Below are 12,682 nucleotides of genomic sequence, written 5' to 3'. Positions count from 1 at the left end.
TCTAGAACCGAGGTACAACAAGTCAGATTAGACTTGATCAAAGTTGGAGCCATTGGTTCAATGAAGGACCCATCAGAGATTCCATCTTATAGCCAACCCAGTAACGAGACGAGAGGAACTAGTGGAATGGAATTGTGAAGATAGCTAGGAGAAAAAATCTTGTAGTGCAAAAAATAGCTATGGTCATGAGCACGGTGAGATATATGTCAAGGTATATGAGAGGTTACAAAAGTTAATGATCCAATTTGATGACATCAAGCAGACATTACTAGTAGTTGAAAAATCCATTAGGCGAAAGAGAAAAGCTGAGGCAGATGAAGCTAGAACAGTGGATCAAGCAGCTATCCAAGACAATGAGGTTCCAATTATTTGGGTGGAATACAAGTTGAAAAGTCAATGGGAACCATTGTCAGGAGTTATACTTGATGGTGGTGTTGGTGTAAATGTTTTGGGAGAACACCTAACACAAAAACTGGGAGTCACTGAGCTAAAAGTAGTGTCATAAAATCTAATATCTAACCAACCCAAATGATTTTATAATATTAAATTGATCATTTAATGTGGGACAATAAGAGGGAACAAGGGTTAGAATATAGACATGTGCTTACAGATCTATCTCAATGCAGGGCCAATGGTAAAGGGGTTCAAATGAGAGATGGTTTGTCAAAGAGCAAGGCTAGCCAATGGAGCTTAAATACCTTAGGGTTAGGTTCACTCAACACCTCCAAAGGTTAGTGTTAAAAGTCCTTTGACCTTAGGTAATCTAGGGTTGTACTTGAGGTGGGCACCCAGCCCAAGCTTGAGGTGCTTGTCATGCTTGATGACTAAGATGCTTGAGGTGCTTGTCGTGCTTGATGACTAAGATGATTGAGGTGCTTGTCATGCTAGATGACTAAGATGCTTAGGTTCTTGTCATGCTTGCCGACTAGCATGCTTAGGTGCTTGTCATGCTTGCCGACTAGGGAGCTTGAGGTGCTTGTGGGAACACTACCCAAGCTTGAGGTGCTTTTTCATGCTTGTTGACTAAGGTACTTGTGTTCCAGAAGTCAAAAAATCCTTACAAAGGAGGAGGCAAGCCCTAAATCTAGGGAGATGAGACATAACACACACACATACACACACACAAGGTAATCCCAAGCCTCCAGAGGCAGCAAGGACCCATGTTAAGACCCTACCCATGTTGCCCTCATGGTGTGCCTAACGCCTATTGGTTAGCCTCTCAAGGGGTCCAATGATAATTTAGTTGATCTAATTAATTGTTTTTTCATTCATCAACAAAGTCCTGTCTCTCAAAGGGGAAAGGGGGGACACTTGTCCCAAGACTTTCCTTGTTGCTTGATATGCATTCTGCATGTGATTGGCTAGGTTTGCAAGGGTCCAATGAGCTTCCAAGTTGAGCTAGAAGAGGGGGTCGACCAAAGCAAGAAGGGGGGTTGCTTGGGGGGTATACTCTCCCACACACACTCACACACACTCTCATTGTGTGAAGTGCAAAGGCCAAGAGGTCCATCCCCTTCTCGAAGATAGTAGAGAAGTTGAGAGCCTACACCAACACCCTTGTCTATGGAATGCAAATCCAACCAAGATCCATGCTTCAATGCTTAATCTTTCCATCCCTATGCTATTATGTATGCTAGCAAGAAGAGTGATGATAAGTGAGGAACTATTTTTTTCTCCTATGAATGTTTCTTCTTCCTCTTCCCTACCCTCATTCCCCGCTATCTCTCTCCACCTTCGAAGGTGTTTGAGGCCTTGGGGCTGAGGCTTGGGATAGTTAATGCTTTTTACAAATTCTATGTGATGCTCGTGATGCATGAAGCTTTCCATATTCATTGCATCATCAAGGTCACAAGGAACACACAAAGACTGTATTGTAACAAGTCTCTCTTGATGGGAGAATCTATTATACAAATGCCTATTGGAGGGGGGACCGGCTCCACATAAATCCAGTTCTCAATTGTTGTCAAGTTCTCGAAACTCTCTCTCTCTCTTGCAAAAGTATTGTTCATGCCAAGTTAATTAAGTACTATGATTATGTTGCTACTATCAATTATTTTCACCCTCTATGCTCTCAAAGTAGTCTCACAAAAATGCTCGCTTTCATTCTCCTAATTCCGCTATCTCAAAGTTCATAGGCCAATTCCATTACATTGGTATCAGAGCATTTGGTTTCTCTTTTCTTGCTTAAGAAGAGAGTTCCATAAGTGACCACAAAGAAGAACGTTAAGTATTCATGGACTGCTAAGGAGAAAAATGCTTTTGACAAGTTCAAAGAGAAGCTTATCTCCCAACCAATCCTCATGCTTTTGGATCTCTCAAAGCCATCATTTGAGGTCCAATGTGATGCTTGTGGTGATTGCCTTGGAGAATTCTTGATTCAAGAAGTACATGCCACAGAATATGAGAGTCGAAGGCTCAATACGGATGAACTGGTCTTAGGAATTTATGAGAAAGAGATTTTAGTTGTACTACATGCCCTAGACACATGGAAGCACTATCTATTGGGGACTCCATTTATCTTACGAACAGACCATCAAAGTCTCAAACACTTCAGAAAACAAACCAAGCTTTCCGACAAACAAATGAGGTGGGCAAATTTTCTTTTGCAATTTTATTTTCATATTGCTCACATTGCTAGTAAGCAAAATCAAGTGGCTGGTGCACTTTCACAATGACCAAAAGTTAATGTGGTGTCTATAGCAACTCACAATGATCTATCTTATATGATAGATGAGTATGCTACTGACCTTGACTTGAAAGAAAAAATGTCAATACTTGCTTTGGGGAAGAAAGAGGAACCATTCACCTTGCAGGATGGTTATCTTCTCCACGAAAATAGGCTATGTGTTACCCACTCCCTTCATGAGAAAGTTATGTATGAATCCCATGCTCCTCTCTATGTGGGACATAGAGGCAATCAACCTACTCTTTGAGGAGTAGAGACGTACTTCTATTGGCTTACCATGAAATTGGACATACAAGAGTATGTTTCAAAATGTGTGGTATACTAAAAGACTAAGTATGATAGAGGGAAGCAACCTGGATTACTCCAGCCATTGCCAATCCCTAATTCACCATGGGAGAGTATATCCATGGATTTTATCTTTGGATTACTCAAGTATATCCATCTTAGGAAATAAGATGTAGCTAAAGAGATATTTGAGTAGCTTACTTAATGGAGAGAGAGAAATTTTCACATACGAGAGATTAGAGAGAGTATATATATATATATATATATATATATATATATATATATATAGAGAGAGAGAGAGAGAGAGAGAGAGAGAGAGAGAGAGAGAGAGCACACGATGTGTTTCACCCAATGTGGGCTACATCAATGGAAAAGCATCCACCTAATGACTTTAGTACTTCAAACAAGAAGTAAGTTACAAAGGGATTATACCCTTTTGGAGCCTCTGCCTTGCTCCAGTCTCAGCACCTCACATCAACTTCACAGTGCACCACAATGTTTCACAGGTTTTGTGTGTAGCCTCCTTTTATAGGCCAAAAGGGTTTCCCTCTCTCATGAGAGGCAGCCGCGTGTAGCCGCCCTTGTGTTGACAAGTTCAATTTGGATCCTCTAATTTGCCCATGTGTTGACGCCCTTGAAAAGACAACTCCGCCGTCAAAATCGGCCACTAGCCATTGAATTTAGCCACCATCTATTAGCTTCCAACCACTGGCCACCCGTCATTAACTACCGGCCATCAGCAAACTGGCCAAACGACGGGCCATTTTTTGGCCACTTTCCGGCCGCTAGCCAACCATAATAATCCGACCATTTTTCGACAAAGCTAGTCTAGAGCTTTGCTCGAGACTGGCCGTGAAAATTTTGATTTTCGGCGAGTGATTTTTCTTCATGCATGATGGCTTCTCCTCATAACGGGGGCTTTACAAATGTGCGTTTTTAATACAAAAAATTACAAGGGGTACATCAGGCTCCATACTTAACAATCCATGGGAATATGCAGATATGGACAATAGTCGACAGGTTTAGCAAGCAAGCTCACTTTATTCCTATAAAAAAAACTATTAAGGCACACCAAATGGCAACTCTCTTCATATCTCAAATTTTCAAACACCATGGATTGCCAACATCCGTCATTTCAGATAGGGATCCTAGAACCAATAATTTTTGGAAAGGTCTTTTTGAAAATGTATGTACAAAATTGAATTTCTCTTCGGTCTATCACCCACAAATGGATGGCCAAAGTGAGATAGCCAATCTTATGATACTTGGTCTACTAAAGACTTATGTTACAAAAGTAGATCAATGCTCACAATGGGAAAAGTACTTACCTCTTGTAGAGTATGCATATAATAATATTATCCATACTTCTACAAGAAAAGCACCTTTTGAAATCATTGAGGAAAGACCTGAAAGTCCCTTACTACTTAAAGTAAATAGGAAGATCTTCCCTGCCAATGAGTATAGCCGTGACCTACAAGAATCTTTTCAAAAGATTAAGGAGGCTATATCCATCTCTCAACAAAGGAAAAAAGTTTCTTCTAGCAAGCACAGAAGGTCCTTAAAGTTCAAAGAAAATGATTGGATCTTACTTAAGTTTTCCAAGGCTCGATTGAGGCAAACGACGGGCAAAAATCTTACAGGCCATCAAAAGTATTATGTTAAACTAGCAAAAAGATACTATGGTCCTTCTCAAATCTTGAAGCCAATCAATGAGATGGCTTATCAACCCAATCATCGGATCATACACAATGCTTTTCATGTGATCCTACTTAAGCCCTACAAAGAAGAGCCACCAAGTGAAGCAAGTATTGAAGACCCTTTCAAAATCAAAGACCAAGAAGAGGTGCTACAACCCGAAGCTATCCTTCGGCATGAAGACAAGGTACTACAACATGGTAAGATTATCCGAAGATATCTTATTAAGTTCAAAAATTATCCTTTTGAAGATGCTAGATGGATGCAAGGAATACAGCTTAAGGATAGTATGAACCTTGTCAATGCTTACAATGCTACATTAGAGTAAACAAATGTATAAATTTCTTATGAATGACCAATGTTTTTGTCTTATAAGACTAGTTCTCTTTTTATTGTGCACAAATTTAAGTAGTTTCAATACTTAGAATCATATTTTTGATGACAACGTCTCTCAAACACCAAGTAAAACTTGTCACTCTACTTGGGAGAATGAAATGGACTAAAGAGTAGATATGCTTGCGACAGCTACGTCTCCCAAGCACCAAATGAATTAGTCATACATCTTGGAATGATATTGTAGGGTAAAAAGTCCTCTACCCGCTAAGGAAGATTGACTAATGACTAAGGCTTTATCTCATCTACCTCATATAGTCAGGGACAACTATGATTTCAAGAGAGAGATAAAGTCATAAAATCTAATATCTACCCAATCCAAACGATTTTGTCATATTAAATTGATCATTTAATGTGGGAGAATAAACGGGAAAAAGGGTTAGAATATAGACATGTGCTTAGAGATTTATCTTAGCACGGGGCCAATGGTAAAGGGGTCCAAATGAGAGATGGGCTATCAAAAATCAAGGCTAGCCAATGGAGCTTAAAGACCTTAGGGTTAGCTTCATTGAAGAACTCTACAAAGGTAGTGTTAAAAGTCCTTTGACCTTAGGTAAGCTAGGGATGTGCTTCAGGTGGGAACCTGGCCCAAGATTGAGGTCCTTGTCGTGCTTGCTAACTAAGATGCTTGAGGTGCTTGTTGTGCTTGATGACTAAGATGTTGCTTGAGGACAACCAAAACGGGTGCCCACCTAGCCAGACACGTAGCAGGACACCACATTTGTACTCTATTAGTTTTCCGAGCTAGTGTAGTAATAATCGCTGTGTAGTGGATCAATCTCTGAGTTGTAATGCTGTCATAATATTTGTAAAGGTCCATGTAAACCATCCACTGGCCATTTAGAATGCCCTAGGTATAAAGGTCAATAACCTTAATGTGAAAAGGCTTATCTTTAGAGAAGAAGGGATCTCTAAAAATGTACGCTCAAGCTACGAGCTGCTCCAACTTGTAATCATCGCAGTTAATGAATGGGTAATCAGTTTTCAAATCCGAAACTTGCATTGTGTTCCTCTTTCTTTGCTCTTTCATTCTAGTGTAATCATTGTCAGTTTTTGTGGTTCACAACTACATGTTAGTGAGCCTTAATTGTAGATTTGAGTGCTTAAATCATTGTTATTAGTCATTTTGGACATAGGAGAGTGTTCTTAGACCATAGGACGACCTATCTGGACTCATATGTTGCAATTTTCAGGACCTTTTTCATGATGGATCGTGATTTTGGTACCTTGTCGGATTGTGACCAGACTTGGTAGGAAAGTGCCCCTAGGTGTCCTAGACCTCCTCCTAAAGTTTGATTGCATTTCGAGTCCATTCGAGTGTGCCGAAATGGGGTGATGACCTAGAGTTGTGAGAAAGGACATAGGCAGATTTCCCCGATCATTGAGTGTTGGTTTGCTTGTAGAGTTTTTGTGTTTGCTTGTTAAGGTTCACTTCTTGAGATTGATGATCTCAAAGAGTCTCCGTGCCCCATCTGAGTCACTTCCCTGATTATTGACATTATGTTAGTACCAAAAAGCTATGGTGCAGACGTCCGTCACGACGACTCGCTAGCATTGGCACCATTCCCGGGGATATGATCCTTAGATAGTGAGTGACCTACTCCGTATTTAGAGCGTTCTTTTTCTAAATATTTTTCTTGCATTTCATTTACACTTTAGCAGTGAAGCAGCTAGACCCAGGTTTTAGTGCTTGGTAGAGTCTAGAAGTCGAGGACTTGCTAGATCTATTCTTGAGAAGTAAAGAGGATTGGGAGGGAGATAGCCAAAAGCATTTCATTCTTTGATTTTTTCTATGCTTTCAGAGTGGTGTTCCATTTACCGTTTCGACTTTATTTTGTACAATTTTGTTTGTTTTTGTTTCATGTTTGATTTCATTACTTAGGAGTAGGGTAAGTAGAAACTACCACCATCAAATTTGGGGTAAAAGATTGAAGGAAAAAAGTGTGAAAACCATATTTTGGCCAAAATAACCATAATTCTGAAATTGTAAAAAATTTGATGGTAGAGACCTCAAAAGTGATCCATTTTAAAATATTTGTGGATCAAGGGCATTGGCATACTCTCTAGAAGAAATCTAGAAAGTCTGGCAAGATTTTGTGGAGAAACATGGATCGCGATCCATGTACCCCAGAGACCACTTTTGTAAAAAAGGGACCAGTTACAGTGGGACACTTCTCTGATCAAGTTTTCTTGAAAGAAAAACTCAAAAATCACATCAGAATTGCTTGTTAGGTCAAAAACAGTCAAAACAGGGATTCAGATACAAGATTGGGTAAATCTTGATATTTTGGGATCCAAATTCAAAAAGGGGCGATATTTGGCTTCTACAGGGCATAGAGAACCAACATAACAAAATTCATGAAAAATGTTGCGAAACATGGATCACCATCCATGTACCTTTTTGACATTTGGGACTAATATTTGACAAGTACATCCGTGATATCATTTGGAACAACTTTGCCAAAAGAGGCCATAGCAAAAAATTTAAAAAAGTTGATCAAAACACCAAAATTCTGCAAGATAGCCAAAAATCACAGTACAGACAGAAGAACTTGCTTTTGAATGACAAAAACTTGTCCAAATCCAAAACTTTTGATACCATAGCATCTAGTAAACATGTTGATTCTGATGATACCAAGAAATGTTAGTTTCGCTTCCAAACATGGATCGCGATCCATGTACGTTGTCGAGAAATTTGCGGTCTTGCCAGGAAAGCACCGGGCTTATGGCTGTGAGAGTTTGTGAGAGAACTCAACAAAAACTATATGAAGGAGTTAAACCATAGATGCCATGAAGACTAGGGTTTGGAAAGAAGTGCAATCAAAGAAGACTCACTCTTTCTCTCTTGCACTCACACACACAAAGAAAAAACACAAAAGAGAATGTCAAAACAATACGAAAATGAAAACATCAAGGCTATGGTCATATCGTATCATGGGTAATATGAAAGGGTTAACATATGAGTTAATGGCATTCAATCTTGGCTGGCCAAATAAGCTACGAATTGTTCTTTAGAGTTGTAGTTTTGTGCTTACCATAATATATATATTTTGTCTAGTGATTGGGATTAATTGTGTGTACAAATCCTCTTGGTTCATAGCAAGATAACTACGCTTACGTCAAAAGAAAGTTATAGTCTATGAGAGGTAGTATGATGCGATCGAGTGATAGAAGTATTTCATTATGCCTTTCTGGGCCAAAGAGAAACACTATACGTTGTTGAAAGTGTATTTTACGGCTAATCCATACGTTAATTCTAATAGATCGTACAAAGTGAAAGCGATAGAAATGATCATCATGTGGGTTATTCATCTAGGATAGTATGTGAGAAACGTAGATATGAGAGAAGTGAAGAGATGAGAAGTTTCCCTCCCAAGCCCTATTCTTGCCCGTAGGCAATAAGGATACTGCGGGGAGAGATGTACCTATAGAAAAGAGACCCTAGAATTTGCAGAGAGGATGAATTACTAAGAATGAGAGAGATAGGTTTGCTTACGGAGATGAGATTAGATACATATATATATGTTGGATTAGAGATGAAAAAGAAAACAACAAGAAATCAAGAAAACATCAATGTAGAACACATCTTACTTGACAAACCCTTCGGCACCATTATTGATGGAGAGAGAAGAAGAGTGGATAATTCCACTTTGATTGATACACCAAGTGCAAGACCTTGTTTGATTAGAGTTGATCTTCCAAGGTTAGCTTGTTGCAAGAATGGCTAGTCTCCCTCTAGGAGAAAGTGTAGGCTTGGGCTTATGTTAATGGCTAAGTACAATTAGGCATTACTACTCACTCCCTCAAGAATTCCTCTCATCAATGGCTTGAATGCTTGAGTTCCGTTTCAAGGAAGAAGAGGTCCCCCTTTATAGGTGAAGGGAACCCCCAAGGGTTTTCACAAGAAGAGAGGATCCAGTGTGAATAGGAATTGGAAAAGTTGGAAATGAGCTGTCCCTGCATGATGTGGGCAGACTGGGGTCCAGTATTTTGATCATATCTCCTCAACCGTGGCTCCAAATAAAAAAGTAAAAATGTGGGCAGAAACTTCAGCTCATTATCTACGATTTTCATTTAAAATCATTTTCCAATTCGGACTGGAACCTTGTGTAAAAAATTCATCAAAATAGGGTCCATTTCTGGTAGCAAAAGTCTTCATGTGGTCCCCTTAGCTTAGACTTTCATTTAATTCCAAAGGACACCTCATGCCATATGAAAGCATGACATTGCTCCTTGACAAAGTTTTGTAATCATGCTTGCAATAATGCATTAAAATAAGTGTATCTTTGAAATCATGCCACCTAGTGTCCCACTAGGATTTGATTCCCTCCTAGTAGCTATTTAAAAAGAAATATAAGAAAAGTATAAAAAATACATAGAATATATATATATTGGAGTTTACCCTAGATATAGGATCTAGCTCGGGTGTGAGATGATAATGAGATAGTAGAAATAAAGAATCAATGCTTTTTGCCCCAAGTTAAAGAGGTGGAGCTATTGAGCTTTTCCCATAGTATTTTCTGATGGTAAAGTAAGGATAGGTTACCGTTGAGAAAAATAATAGGATGAGATAGAAGGCTTATTATTATACTTAAATATGCATATGTACATTATAGGAAAGATAATTATGTATCTAAAAAGTTACAAGATAGATCTTGTAGCATGCGTTCCCACTATGTACGTGTCACAACACCACATCCACCCCCTCTAAATCTGCACATCCTCCGGTATGTGCCACATTATTTCTTTGTAAGATCAGCCCTCTTGTACATCTTCCTTGCTTTCTTCTTCACTGGATGATTCCAAATCTTCATCTTCACTTTGATCTTTACCTGTGGTTTGGTCTTCTTTCTCATCAACATCTTCTGGATCATTGTCTCCTCTTCTCTTAAACATTTTGATCCTTTTTCCTGCAATGGGAATCTTTACTTCTGTACCATCTAGTTCAGACAAGCTGTAAGTAGCATTTTCATGCACATGCTTTACAACATACGGTCCAAACCATCTTTTTGAAAACTTACGCATGACTGTGTGCTGGTTATCAAGGCTACTATCATACACCAAAACCCAGTCACCTTTGTTAATTGCTTTGCTCCTGAGTCGATATCGCTTATCAAAGTATTCCTTGTTTTTCAACCTTGCATTTTTGAGTCGTTCTTTTGTAGCTTCAATGTCTCCAGGTCTTCTCTCTAGCTGCCTTATATGCAGTGCAAGGAGATCTTCCCTACTAAGCCCCTCTTGGCAAGGTAGTACATTCCATGTGGGAATTGTATCTTCAATCGGCATCACTGGCTTTTGACCATACATTAGCTCCGCACGCATGTAGCCAGTTACTGAGCTATGTGTTGTACGATCAGCCCATAAAGCATATGGTAACAGTTTTGGCCACTCACCAACTCTTCCTTTGCAAGCCTTGGCCAAAGCTTTGATGATAGGAGGATGCCCTCTTTCACTCTTTCCATTGCCTTCAGGGTTGTAAGCTGTAGTAAGAGAAATCTTGATTCCTAATCTAGAAAAGAACTCCCTTGCTTCTTCGGCATCCAGTTCATCTCTATCTGCAGTGATTTTTCCCACACAACCATAACAGCAAATCACCTCATCAAGAAGGAATTTGCACACAGCTTCTGTGGTTTTAGCTCTTAATGCTCTTCCTTCAACCTGGTTAGTTAGGTCCTCTCGTGCAAGAACCAAGTATCTCATATGCCAGAGTCCTAGAGGCATTGTGACTAGATCCACAACCCATTTATAGTGCATGGCTAGTGGATATGTAGGGTGCAATCCATCACGATGTCGGACATTTGAATACATTTGACAAGTTACACATGACTCTACAAATTGAAATACATCTTTATACATACCCTTCCACCAGTATTTTTCTTTCAACTTGGAGAAGGTTGGCCACACACCCCTGTGTCCAGCCCATAGACTCTCATGAAACTCTTGCATGAGCTTTACTTGAGTCTCTTTTTTACATATAACCCTTTGTCGTGTAGCACCCTTTTGTTTAGGATGCTTCCACAAGTAACCATCCCTCAAAAAGTACCCATATGATTTCCTACGTATCCTCTTGAATTCTTGTTCAGACCAATCATCCTGTTTAGTTAGAGTAGTCAAGTAGCTTCCAATAAGAAGCCAATCACCTTCATAAAGCTCTTTCAAGAATGATTCAAGTAGATTAGTCATGCAGACATTGTTACCTTTGACATGAGAGATAGAATAGAACTTTGTGCCTACATCATCTCCCTCGTCAAACATTTGTGACTCATCTTCATATCTTGCCCTTGATAGCATATCTGCCACTGTATTGTGTTTACCTGCAATGTGATTAAACTCAGGATTTAAGGACTTAATGTAGGCAATCCACCGCAACATAGCAATGTCTGGAGTTGAGCAACTTGTAATCATCCCAAGAAGTGGTAGACAATCTGTTTCTACAACCACACATGCACGAATTAGGTACTCTTTTCCACTTTTCAAGGCTGTAACCATACCCCATAACTCTCTCTTTATTTGTGGATAGTTTCTTTGGCGATCACTTAGCACCTTTGCTCCAAATCTTACCACATACCTATGTCCTTCTTTGTCATCTTTCCCTATTGCCCATCCAATCCCTGTAGGACTGGTGTCTACTGTCACAATTACTGGCCTTTGACACTCATAGTCTACCTTTCTCAAAGTTGTTGCTGACTGGAGCAACTCCTTTAGCTTTTTCATGGATTTTACATGTGCTTCTGTCCATTTAAACTTTTGATTCTTTCTAAGCAGCTGATAAAGAGGATCAGCTACATGTGCATAATGTGGAATCCAAATAACATAGAAGACACATGCTCCCAGAAACCTTCTAACCTCAGTGATGCTAGTGCACGTTTCTTTCATTCTTTGGATGGCATCTACCTTTGTTGGACAAGGTTTTCTACCATATGATCCGCACATGTGCCCCACAATAAGCACTTCATTGACACCAAACATAGACTTTTTCCCTGACAATGTAAGATTCACTTCTTCCAACCTAGACAAAATTTTATCACAATCATTTATGTGATTTACCACAAACCTGCGACATCCCTTGAGATCCAAAGCTTCATCTTTGTCACTTTCTTCACATCCTTTGATAGGCAAATCATCAATGAAAGGCATTGTGATTTGAGGAATAAAGTCATGTAAGACCTTATTCATCCCATTCATCATATGTGCAACCGAGTTGGTTGCTCCCTGTGGCAAGGTACACATCCTTACCAAACCCAAAGGTGTCCTCATGGTTGTCAAGTCTCTGCTTTCGATTGCAAGTTGAAATTGATCATACCCTGAGTAGAGATCCCCCATTGAGTAGATTGCCCTCCCTGCAAATGCCTCTGCAAACTCATCCACAATTGGACATGTACCTACATTTCTAATTGTCACCTTGTTCATTGGTTGCATATCTTGGATGAAGCGTAGAGAACCATTCTTCTTCGGAACTGTGAACCACCTGTTTGAGTATGGAGCACAAGAAGGCTCCAAGATTCCCATTTTGATTTTCTCATTCAGTAGCTCTACTAACTTTGGCAAATGAGCCTTTGGAACCGGAATAGTCCACAGATTCCAAGGCACATGAGGTATTGTGAAAATTACCATAGGAGCTAC

Source organism: Adiantum capillus-veneris, chromosome 13 (genome assembly GCF_014529385.1).
Source record: "Adiantum capillus-veneris isolate H3 chromosome 13, ASM1452938v2, whole genome shotgun sequence".
Taxonomy (NCBI): domain Eukaryota; kingdom Viridiplantae; phylum Streptophyta; class Polypodiopsida; order Polypodiales; family Pteridaceae; genus Adiantum; species Adiantum capillus-veneris.
This window is presented reverse-complemented; position numbering follows the sequence as displayed.